The sequence below is a fragment of the Choloepus didactylus genome, chromosome 2 (assembly GCF_015220235.1).
Source record: "Choloepus didactylus isolate mChoDid1 chromosome 2, mChoDid1.pri, whole genome shotgun sequence".
In the NCBI taxonomy this organism is placed as follows: domain Eukaryota; kingdom Metazoa; phylum Chordata; class Mammalia; order Pilosa; family Megalonychidae; genus Choloepus; species Choloepus didactylus.
In genome coordinates this window covers 118,591,852-118,601,859 of record NC_051308.1, presented here as the reverse complement: position 1 = coordinate 118,601,859, position 10,008 = coordinate 118,591,852, and the positions used below count along the sequence as shown (strand labels likewise).

At 36.4% G+C, this 10,008-nt stretch overlaps 1 pseudogene; it reads right to left on the bottom strand.

Annotated features, from left to right (window-relative positions):
• Positions 1 to 6,181: 6,181 nt before the first annotated feature.
• Positions 6,182 to 10,008, bottom strand: part of LOC119513143 — a 62,239-nt pseudogene continuing 58,412 nt past the window's right edge.

Below are 10,008 nucleotides of genomic sequence, written 5' to 3'. Positions count from 1 at the left end.
CAAGAATCCTATATCTGGCAAAACTGTCCTTCAAATATGAGGGAGAGTTTAAAATATTCTCAGACAAATAGACAATGACAGAGTTTGTGAACTAGATACCTGCTCTACAGGCAATACTAAATGGAGCACTAAAGACAGATAGGAAAAGGCTGGAGAGAGGTTTTGAGCACAATATTGGGTGATGGTAGCACAATAAAGTAAGTACACTGAGCAAAGATGACTGTGAGTATGGTTAAAAGAGGAAGGTTAGGGGTGTGTAGGATATCAGAAGGAAAGATAGAAGGTAAAGAATAGGACTGTATAACTTAGTGAACCCTAGAGTGGTCAATGATTGTGATGAAATGTACAAACATATTTTGACATGAGGGAGAACAAATGAATATCAACTTTGAAAGGTGCTAAAAATGGGGTGGTGTTGGGGAAAAATATAATCAATGCAAACTAGAGTCTATAGTTAACAGTAACATTGTATCATGCTTCCATTAACTGTAACAAAGGCAATATATCAATGCTAAATTTCTATAGGAGGGGGATATAAGGGAGAGGTATGGGATTCTTGGTATTGGTGTTGTTGTCTGACTTTTTATTGTATTTTATTTTAATTTTATTTTTTCTTTTATTTTTTAGTTGTCATTTTTTCTCTCTCTTCTCTTTTCTTTTTTTTTTTTTTTGCCTCTTCCTCTTTCTTTGTGGAAGAAATCAAATATCTTTATATAGATAGTGGTGGTGAATGCATATACAGGGAACTATTGATTGTTTACTTAGGATGGAATGTGTGTGTGTGTGAATAAAACCATCTAAAAAAATAAACAGAGGGATACCAGTGCTGGAGAAAATGTGGAGAAAGGGATGTAACTAATTACTATTGGTGGGGAAGTAGAATGGGGCAGCCTATCTGGAGAGCCATGTGGTGGTTCCACAGGAAGCTAAGCATGGGGTTGCCATAAGGTCCTGCAACCCTGTTATTGGGTATATAGTTGGAAGAAATGAAAAGAGGGGTATGAATGGACATTTGCACAATGGGGTTTATGGTGTCAGTATTCATGGTTTGCAGTGGATGGAGGTGGTTTAAGCGTACATCAACTGATGAATGTAACGGTGAACTGTGGTGTATACATAAATTTCAGAAACATTTTGCTGAGTGAAAGTAGACATGAAAGAGTATATATTGCTTGATCCTATTTATATAAAACTCTAAAAAAGACAAATATAATGTATAATGACAGATTATAATTTATCAGTGGTTGCCTGGGCTCAGGAGTTGGGTGAAGATTGATTGGCATAGGAGCACTTCAGAAGTTTTGGAGTGATGGAAATGCTCCGTATCTTCACCCTGTCATGCTTACACATGAAATATATATTTAAAATGGGTATATTTCATTGTAACTGAATTATATCTCAAACAATTTGAATTTTAAAGTATGGGACTTGAGTCTGATGTATTGTATGACATTTCTGGCAGAATCTTTTGTCTTTCTTCCTTCTTGTTCCTTCCTCTGACTTTGATGTGACTGATAAAAACTTCATCAGCAACCAGAAAATCATAAGGCAACCTTAAGGAAGGAAACCATATGATAAAGATGATGGAACACAAAGATAAGAGTGTGGGACATTGGTGACACTGAAATTCCCTTAATTGTCTTTGCCTAGATTTATTTTACTTGGTAAGTCACTGTTATTTTAATCTCTTTAGTAGAAACCAAATGAGATTCCTAATATTTAATTTAATTTTTACCTTAAAATTTAAAACACTGAAAATCCTTTGTGTATAGATAAATGCATGTTTATGTATATATATGTAAATATATATCTGCACATAATTATAAGAGCCTGTAAAAAGTATAAAAATTACACACCAGATTGTTAATATTGGTTACCTGGAGGTGGCAGAGGGGGAGTAAGAGGTAAGCAAAAACCAAAACAGTAAAGGACAACTGAAAAGAACAGGTGTAACTATTAGAAGAGATAAAATTTACATATTAATAGCCAAAGACTATCTTAGGTTTTTTGGGTAAAAAAAATCAACTTAGAAACTATCAGAACTACTAAAACATTTCAATAATTTTTCCATATATAAATGACATGTAAAGCTATATCTTTTTTTTTTTTTTACACCCACAATAACCAATTAGAAAATACAATGGGGAAAAGATTACAGTCACATTTTTATCAAAAAGTATGAGATGTCTTAAGAATAAACCTCACCATAAATGTGCAGGACCTATATGAAGAAAATTACGAGACTATACTGAAGGACGTACAAGATGATGACTTAGGTAAATGGAGAGACATATTATGTTCCTGGTCAAGAATATCGAATAAGGTAGACATTAATTCTTCCCAAACTAATCTATCAAATCCAATGTAATCCCAGTGTCTCTTGGACCTTGAAAAGCAAGTATCCAGAACCTATGAAAGAGAAAGCAACAAACAATCCTAAAACGAGTTGAAGGTATTTGGAGAAAAGGTTTATTATAATAATGGCTAATATTAATTGGTCTATCACCAGGTGTTAAGTACTATTTGAAGTGCTTTATATGTACTAACTTGTTTAATCTTTATAACAATCCCATGGAAAAGGTTCTATTCCATGCTAATTTTATAGATGAGGAAACTGAGGCTGGAGAAACTAACTTGTTCACGCATATGCTACCAGTAAGTGATCCAAGTAGATTTTAAACCTAGGCAGTCTCCTCTAAATGCCATGCTTTTAACCACAATATTATTCTCTTTCAACAGAGAAACCCTGATGTCTGGGCTGATTGGAGAGGAAATGAGAATACTGGAATTTCATCATTTAAGGTGATAAAAGGTACCAAGGGGTGGCATCAGTACTATGTTGTTAGAGTGGAGAATATTACAATCCAACATAACAACAACAAAAAACTGTGGGGCTGGAGTTTGTATAGGTCATCCTTATGGAAACTGAAGACTCCCAGTATTGAGGTGGTAACTGGGGAGAAGAGGAAGTTACCAAAGCTCTCAGTGAATGTGGTAGAGTCACCTGTCTTCAAAGATGGCAGCAATGGGAGGAGGAGGCTTTTACCCACACCACCATGGAAGTGAATGAATGCCATTCCAAAACTTCCTTGAGATGAGTCACCTCTCTTTGTCATTTGACTTCCTGTCATGGAAATCCCCAGCTAACTTCTCTACTAACTGGTATTTCCATGTAGTATGAGCTTAAAGGAGAGAGGCTTTTAGTAGAATGATGGCCGACTGAGTGTAAGGGAGGAATAGTGAGGAACCAGGAGATGTATGCAACTGCAGCACGGTACCGTCACCTTCTCATTCTGGGTGCCTCTTAGGGAACTGAACTCATTTATCTACTGTTCTGTTATCCAATGAAAGCATATATTTCATATTTTATGAAAACTGTTCAAGTCTTTAGTGAAGTACTCTAGACAGGAAATCCAGTCCTCTCTCACATGTCCCAGCACTTACTCTATGAATTCCCCTCTACTCTGCCCACTTTTCTTCACTGGTTTCTACTTCCTGGCCCTCTGACGATTCCATCTTGGTTCTGTGGAAAATAAGGCATCATTCTCCAGAGCTGTGAAATGTACACCTCTCTTTGGTTTTAACAGATCAAGCATGTAATGATAAAGATCCAGCAAGCTCCTGAAGGGAAATGGCACCTAGAGACATCTCCAGTAATGCTGTCTTTTCCTCCTTCTTTCTGGGTCCTGCTCAGAGTTCTTGTTGGCAGGCAGCCGCCTGTGAAATGTGCACATTTCAAAGCAAATGGCTCCAGGAGCTCATAATTGCTGCCAAACGTGTGTGGATTTTAATAGCCCATTTTCATTAGCTTTGTGTGAAATCACCTGTCTCTGTGTTGTTACCCAACTTAATTGTCAATTATGGTGATTAAGTTTGGCTTTCACTACCATTGCTGATAATCATTAGAATTATCTCTGAGGCTGAACAAAGGAAAAAAACCCATGCCAGGAAAAAATTATTTTGTAGATGAAGGTGGCTATTTTGGTGTTAATGAATGAAGTGGCATTTCCTCTATTTGGGCTGAACCAAACTTGAGTCTAGCTGTCATTGGCAATCTGCCTTTTACATGTCTCGGACAGGTCACCTCTCTTTTGTCACTTGGTTTCCTGTCATCAAAGAGGGGTTCCTAATAACCATCCCCTGCTAATTCCCCAAAGATGTACCCTTAGTTAATTAAGACAGCAAGTCAGATAATTAATACCTTTAAAGTGCTTTCAACAATTTTGATGATTCTAAGTATAATAGGTCCAGTCCTAGAAATGTTTTTTGGGGAAGCACAGAATGTTGACAGTATTAGACTTGAGATTATGATTGCTGATTTTTTTCTGCTTTCATCAGCCCGATCAAATTTTTTTTAAGTAACATTGTTTTATATCTGGTTTTCAGTATCAGAAGGCTGTAAACTTTGTATTACAAAAAAGAAGTTCTGTAAGCATTTGAAAAAGAATGAAATATGAATTCTAGTCTGATACCATTGAGTTATACTATACATAGTTCCATATATGGTAACAAGACTGATCCTTCTAAAAATGCTAAATATAAATAGAAATAAACATCAAGGTTCACCATGATTAAGCTACTTTCTATAAAAGCTTGAACAGATTACAGTAGGCAACATGGTTTTCATTTCTCAAATTCAATGTAAATTACAGACATTCAGTTTTCACTCTGTATCAGAGCTGCTAGCCACAAAAGACATCAACACAGAAAGAATGACCTTATCCAACCTCTGTTTTATTTTTGTAGTTGTATGTATAAAATCTAACCACTGCTTGGGTAACCTTAGGGAAATAAGTTTAAGAGATGAAAACATTTACATCTTTTAAAGTATACTGTTGCCTTATAAAAGTGTGAGGTTCAACATTTGTTTTCTTAAAAACATAGCACTAAGCAGAGTTTATATTATAGTCAGATGTTTCTAAAATGTATGCAGAAATCTTAAGACTATAACACAAGGAATTCTTTTGAATTATGTATAGTCACACAACAGTGTTATAATTCAAATTGAACCACAACAAAAATATCTTGATAAAACAAGAAATGAGAGAAATAAAAATTGATTTCTAAACCAAATGTGTATTTCCTCACACTAGAGTGAATCACTGGGAAATATAGGCATGGAGCAGATAGGCTCCATGTGAAAACAATTGCATATTAGACTTCAAAATGAAGTTATGGCACACACTCAGTAAAAGTTTTGGTGTGTTTTTTGTTTTTTTTAAAACAGGCAAACCTCAAAAAACTGTTTTATAAGTTTGTTTTTTTTAAAGTAGCATATTTTTTCTAAAGAATTCTCACTTTTCATTCCAGAAAACATAAGGAATAGTTTGCAAGAACTCATGCAAACATTATGAACTGGTTTCCTAAGTTGCACTGTTTTATTCAAGTAAAAAGCCCTTCTTAGAATAAGGGGACTGTAAGGAAAACCAATCACTCCAACTTTTGGGCCTCTACACTTGTAATGACCTCTATTACTCTGAAACTCCAAAGGTAGTATGCTCATTTGAGCATTAGCAAAATATCTATTTACATTTTTAAAAATCTAATGCATGCTAAATTTCTGGCCAATTCTTTTTGTAAGTTACAAAACAAAACAAAAAACACCTTAGAATAAAATAAGAATCCTCTCTTTCTTGGAAGGGTCAAACAGACACTTCTTGACATCATGTCCTTTACACAATGGCATACTGTTCATATAAAAGGTCTCATCCTATAAAAATCTTGACAAAGGCAACCTTCTAACCCAATGCATCCAGTTTCAGTTCTACAGACTGCAACTTGATTGTTGCAAAGAAACACACCTCCTTCAAAATCAGCTCAAATCTTCTCCCATAAAAGACCTTGTTTGAAGTCTGAAAGTCTTAGTTTATTCATTAAAACGGACTGATGTCCAGGAACCTCATGAGGTGGCAAAGTTTCCAAAGTATTAATGGTCTAACTTCCTTCACCTGTTTCTTTCTCATCATCTTCAAAAAGACATTTCATGGCCTTTTGTTGTGTTATAATGCTAGACTATGAAGGAGTGTCCACTTGCATTTCTGAGTCTTCTCCATCATCCTTCAGTCTTCCTTCTTATAAAACAGCTCCCATGTCCAATTTGGAAATTCTCATGTCTAAGACACCATCTATCTAAGCTAATTCAGCATCTTTTGATCCTGTTCCATGGGCTCATCTCCTTTTGTCAAGCCTGACTTGAATTTGCTTTTTTCTTCTTCAGTAGCTTAAATCTCTGGCACGAAGAAATCCTGTGGTCTTTTAATTCCTCAAGTTTTTTAGCAGCTTCTTTCTTTAGCTTCTCTTTTTCCAAGTATTCCTCAAGTTCTTTCCTTCAAGCTTCACATGTTTCCACAACTCTATTTCTGTGATTTTTTTTCAGAAGGGTTATCAGTTAGGAAGTGTGCTAAAGTCCCAGGAGTAGCTTAGGATGATTGAGTTTTTAAGGCCCTGACACCACTAAATAAAGAGATCCCTTGAAAATCCACTTTTGAGATCAGGTTGGCTGGCGAGTACAACTTTGGGGCAAGGTACTTGAGCCAGATCAGAAAGACCATGACATAAAGAGAGATGATGAAACTGAAATGGATTATTTCTTTCGTCTTCAAAACATCTCAACAATTGATCACTCATCCACTCTACCTGGGACTTAGAAAACTCCACCACATTATAACTCACACTATTTAGGAATGCCAATGAGTAAACACCCAATTTTGCATCTTTAGTTCTTCAAATTTGATCAAGAAGTTAGCAAGTTCCAAAACTCTGCCTGCAGGGGTCCACTGCTATTAATTCATTTCCATCACCTTGAAGTGTTTCCAAAACATTTGTCAGAAGTTCCTCATCCCTCTATTTTCATCTAGTATAGGCTGCACACAAGTAGCATTAAACAAATCTGTGATTAGTAGAGAGGTCTACTTAGCATTTCCAGGGAATATCCATTTAAATGGATTTCCCTCTTGTGGTTGAACTCAACTGCATAGATAATTTCTTCTTTTCCATCTTTGACTATTTTCCATATCGTTCCACCTATCACATGTCTGGCTGGCAGCGGTGTGATAGACAAGCCATGTCCTTTGCCTTTCAAATTCACAATCTGAGAGAATTCTAGCTGCTGTATTTTATCAAAGCCTGCATCCACATCATCTAATGTAAAGAGCATGAAATCTTCTGTATTGTCAAGACTGATAAAGATCATACATGAACATCTGTCCCATTTTATAAACAGTTGCATAGATAGCACAGTTCAGACCCAACTTTCTAACAGCATATGGTAGGACACCAAGATGGAGAGGATCAGGGTGAGATGATTGCACTGCATCAGTCTGGTGAACATGCTTCCTCAGGGAATCTATAATATCCATAGAAACGTGCTCATCCCAACCACAGTCCAGTAAAAAAATCTAAACTCATCAACTTGGAGAAGATGGCAAAGAGTAGATTCTTCTTGGACCCCAGAGAAGGTAGTTAATTTGAAATAGATGTCATTTTTTTGTCCACTAGCAACAATCTAAAAGGCTTGATATCTCAGTTGTATTTATGATGAAACACCATGAGAGGGAAAACTCTTCATAAATCTCATCAGTCCTACCCCATCGCAGTCCACTGCCCTTCCCAAACCCTAATCTAGTCCCGGTTCACAAGCGAGGAAAGCTGATGTTCACTCAGCAGCACTGGTGAGGATCGTCCGGCAGAAGACAGTCAGTGGAGGCCGCCATTTTGAAACTTTCATCAGCCCTATTAAATTTTAAAAACTTTGTTTTGGCTTCCACTTTATGGAGCCATCTAATTGTGAGTTTTGACTACTATTTTATTTTTTTCCTCATAATTGGAATGCCCAATTATGAAAATCAGAGAAACCAGCAGCCCTTTTCACGCCATCTTTACAAGTTTTAATGTAGTAAAATCCCCAAACCAATTTCTGTTACCTTTTATGGGATTTCAGGGTATGACATTTTAAACAATGATATCATTAGGCATCATCTCCAATATTTGAGTGCTATGTGTGTCCCCAAGGTTTATGACACACTTAGGACTTGATAGCTTCCTTTATCTTTCCAAATCCCTTTAAGGAAACTAATAAGAGACTTTTTATTATAATTTAATGGGAAGAAAGAAATTAAGTAATGCAAGCTTAAGGGATAAGGAGAGTGAATCAACAACTGTTTGCTGCCTTCTGAGGGATAGGAGGAACAAGACTCTGATCCCAAACAGTCCTTAGTACTAATACCTAAATCCCTAACCTAACAAAGATCCTTTGGCAAGTCTAGACTGAAATGATAAAGGAATCAGCTTTCTGGATAGTTTCCCTTTCTTCCCACTTTCCTATTTGCATTTAATGTTGTTTTTAGAGTACTTAAAAAATAAAAGTCCTGATTTTAACAGAGACTTACCTTCAATCACATGGCTTCTAAAACCCCTGTGCTCAAAATTACTACCAGTGTCCTCTCATGCTTCATGCTCACCCACCCTCACCCAGTGGTGATTTTCTAATTTCTGTGAACACATGTTGCTCTTGTAATATGAAATTTCATTTTTAATTTTCCAAAAACAGAGATTACAATTTAAAATATCATCTAGGAGGAAAGGAGGACACATTATAGGTCATATTTTCTCTTCTATGAAGCTTTTGCCAACCTTTTATCTCCCAGCTCCCCAGGGCAAAATAAATTGTCCCCTTTCCTAGTTCCCTGTGTATTTTCTTCTTATGTGGTTACAGGACAACCATATTTTATTACATTCATTTGTTGTGTAGCCTAAAATTATCATCCTCAAATTTTGGTCAAGAGAGAGCTTTTCTTCATCTACTGTGTAAGTAAGGATAAGGATGACAAGGGAAGAAGAAAATTCAAACTCCTAAGAACTGTGAAGGATGAATCCCTTAGAGGGGAGTTCACTGCCTCACAGTGAATGGATTCAAAACAGAATGAACTGACTTGTGCTGTAAAGGTTGAGTGGACTTTTGTTGGACACCATTTTCCAAATTCACGAGTATGGTAGACCGAATTATGTATCCCCTCAAAAGGTATATTCTTATTCTTATTCTGAATGAGTGTGGATATGAACCCATTTATAAATAGGATCTTTTGAAATGTTTTTAGTTAAGCTGTGGCTCAAATGAATCAGTATGGTCCTTAATCCATATTACTGGAGTACTTTATATATAGAAGAAAGTTGATCATAGTTAGAGAAGTTCACAAAAGAAGAAGCTGGAAGTCAGTGTAAACAGAAGAACAGAGACAAGGAGAGAAAAGATCACCATGTGAGGGGTGACAGAGATGAAAGCCAAGGAAACTCAAGGATTGTGGCAAGCCAGCACCAGAATAGTGCATACTCCAAGAGAAATCATTGTCTAGCTGATGCTTTGATTTTGGACTTCTAGCCTTCAAATTGGTGAGACAGTAAGTGCTTCTTTTTTAAGCCAACCCATAGCATGGTATTTGTCATAGTAGCTCTGGCAAACTAAGGCAAGTGTTCCCATCTAGACTTGGAAATGCTTGTGCTTTGTGACAGAAGTGTCTGGAAGAGCTGAACTAAGTCTAATTTTAAACTCGTATTTTCCCCTAGTGTGTATTTATCTCCCATTAGGGTGGATTCTATATTGTATTCAATATTTTCCATCACTGAGCACAGTGTCTGGCACAAAGAGGGCAGCAACAAATGTTTGCTGAACATAAATCAGCATTGAAGTTATAGTTAAGAAAGAAACAATGTCAGATTCATTTTCTTCCTTGAAGTTCAAAACCCTAATGTATATTTGAAGCAATGAAAAAAGGCATATAATGTCTCTTGAGATCAGTTTCTCAAATTACAACTGACCTCTACCTCTATTCATTCACAGATTCATTCACTTCCCTTAAGAAGCTACCAGGACAGGTTTGCTGTTTCTAGACCCCTTTTCACTTTTCTTTTGTGCTTATGTATGTGTTTTTTTCTGGGTATTTAAAGTTAGAGGTATCTTTGAGACTCAGCACCTAGTACCAAGAGCTCCCAGCATTTCCTTGCAAAAGTTCC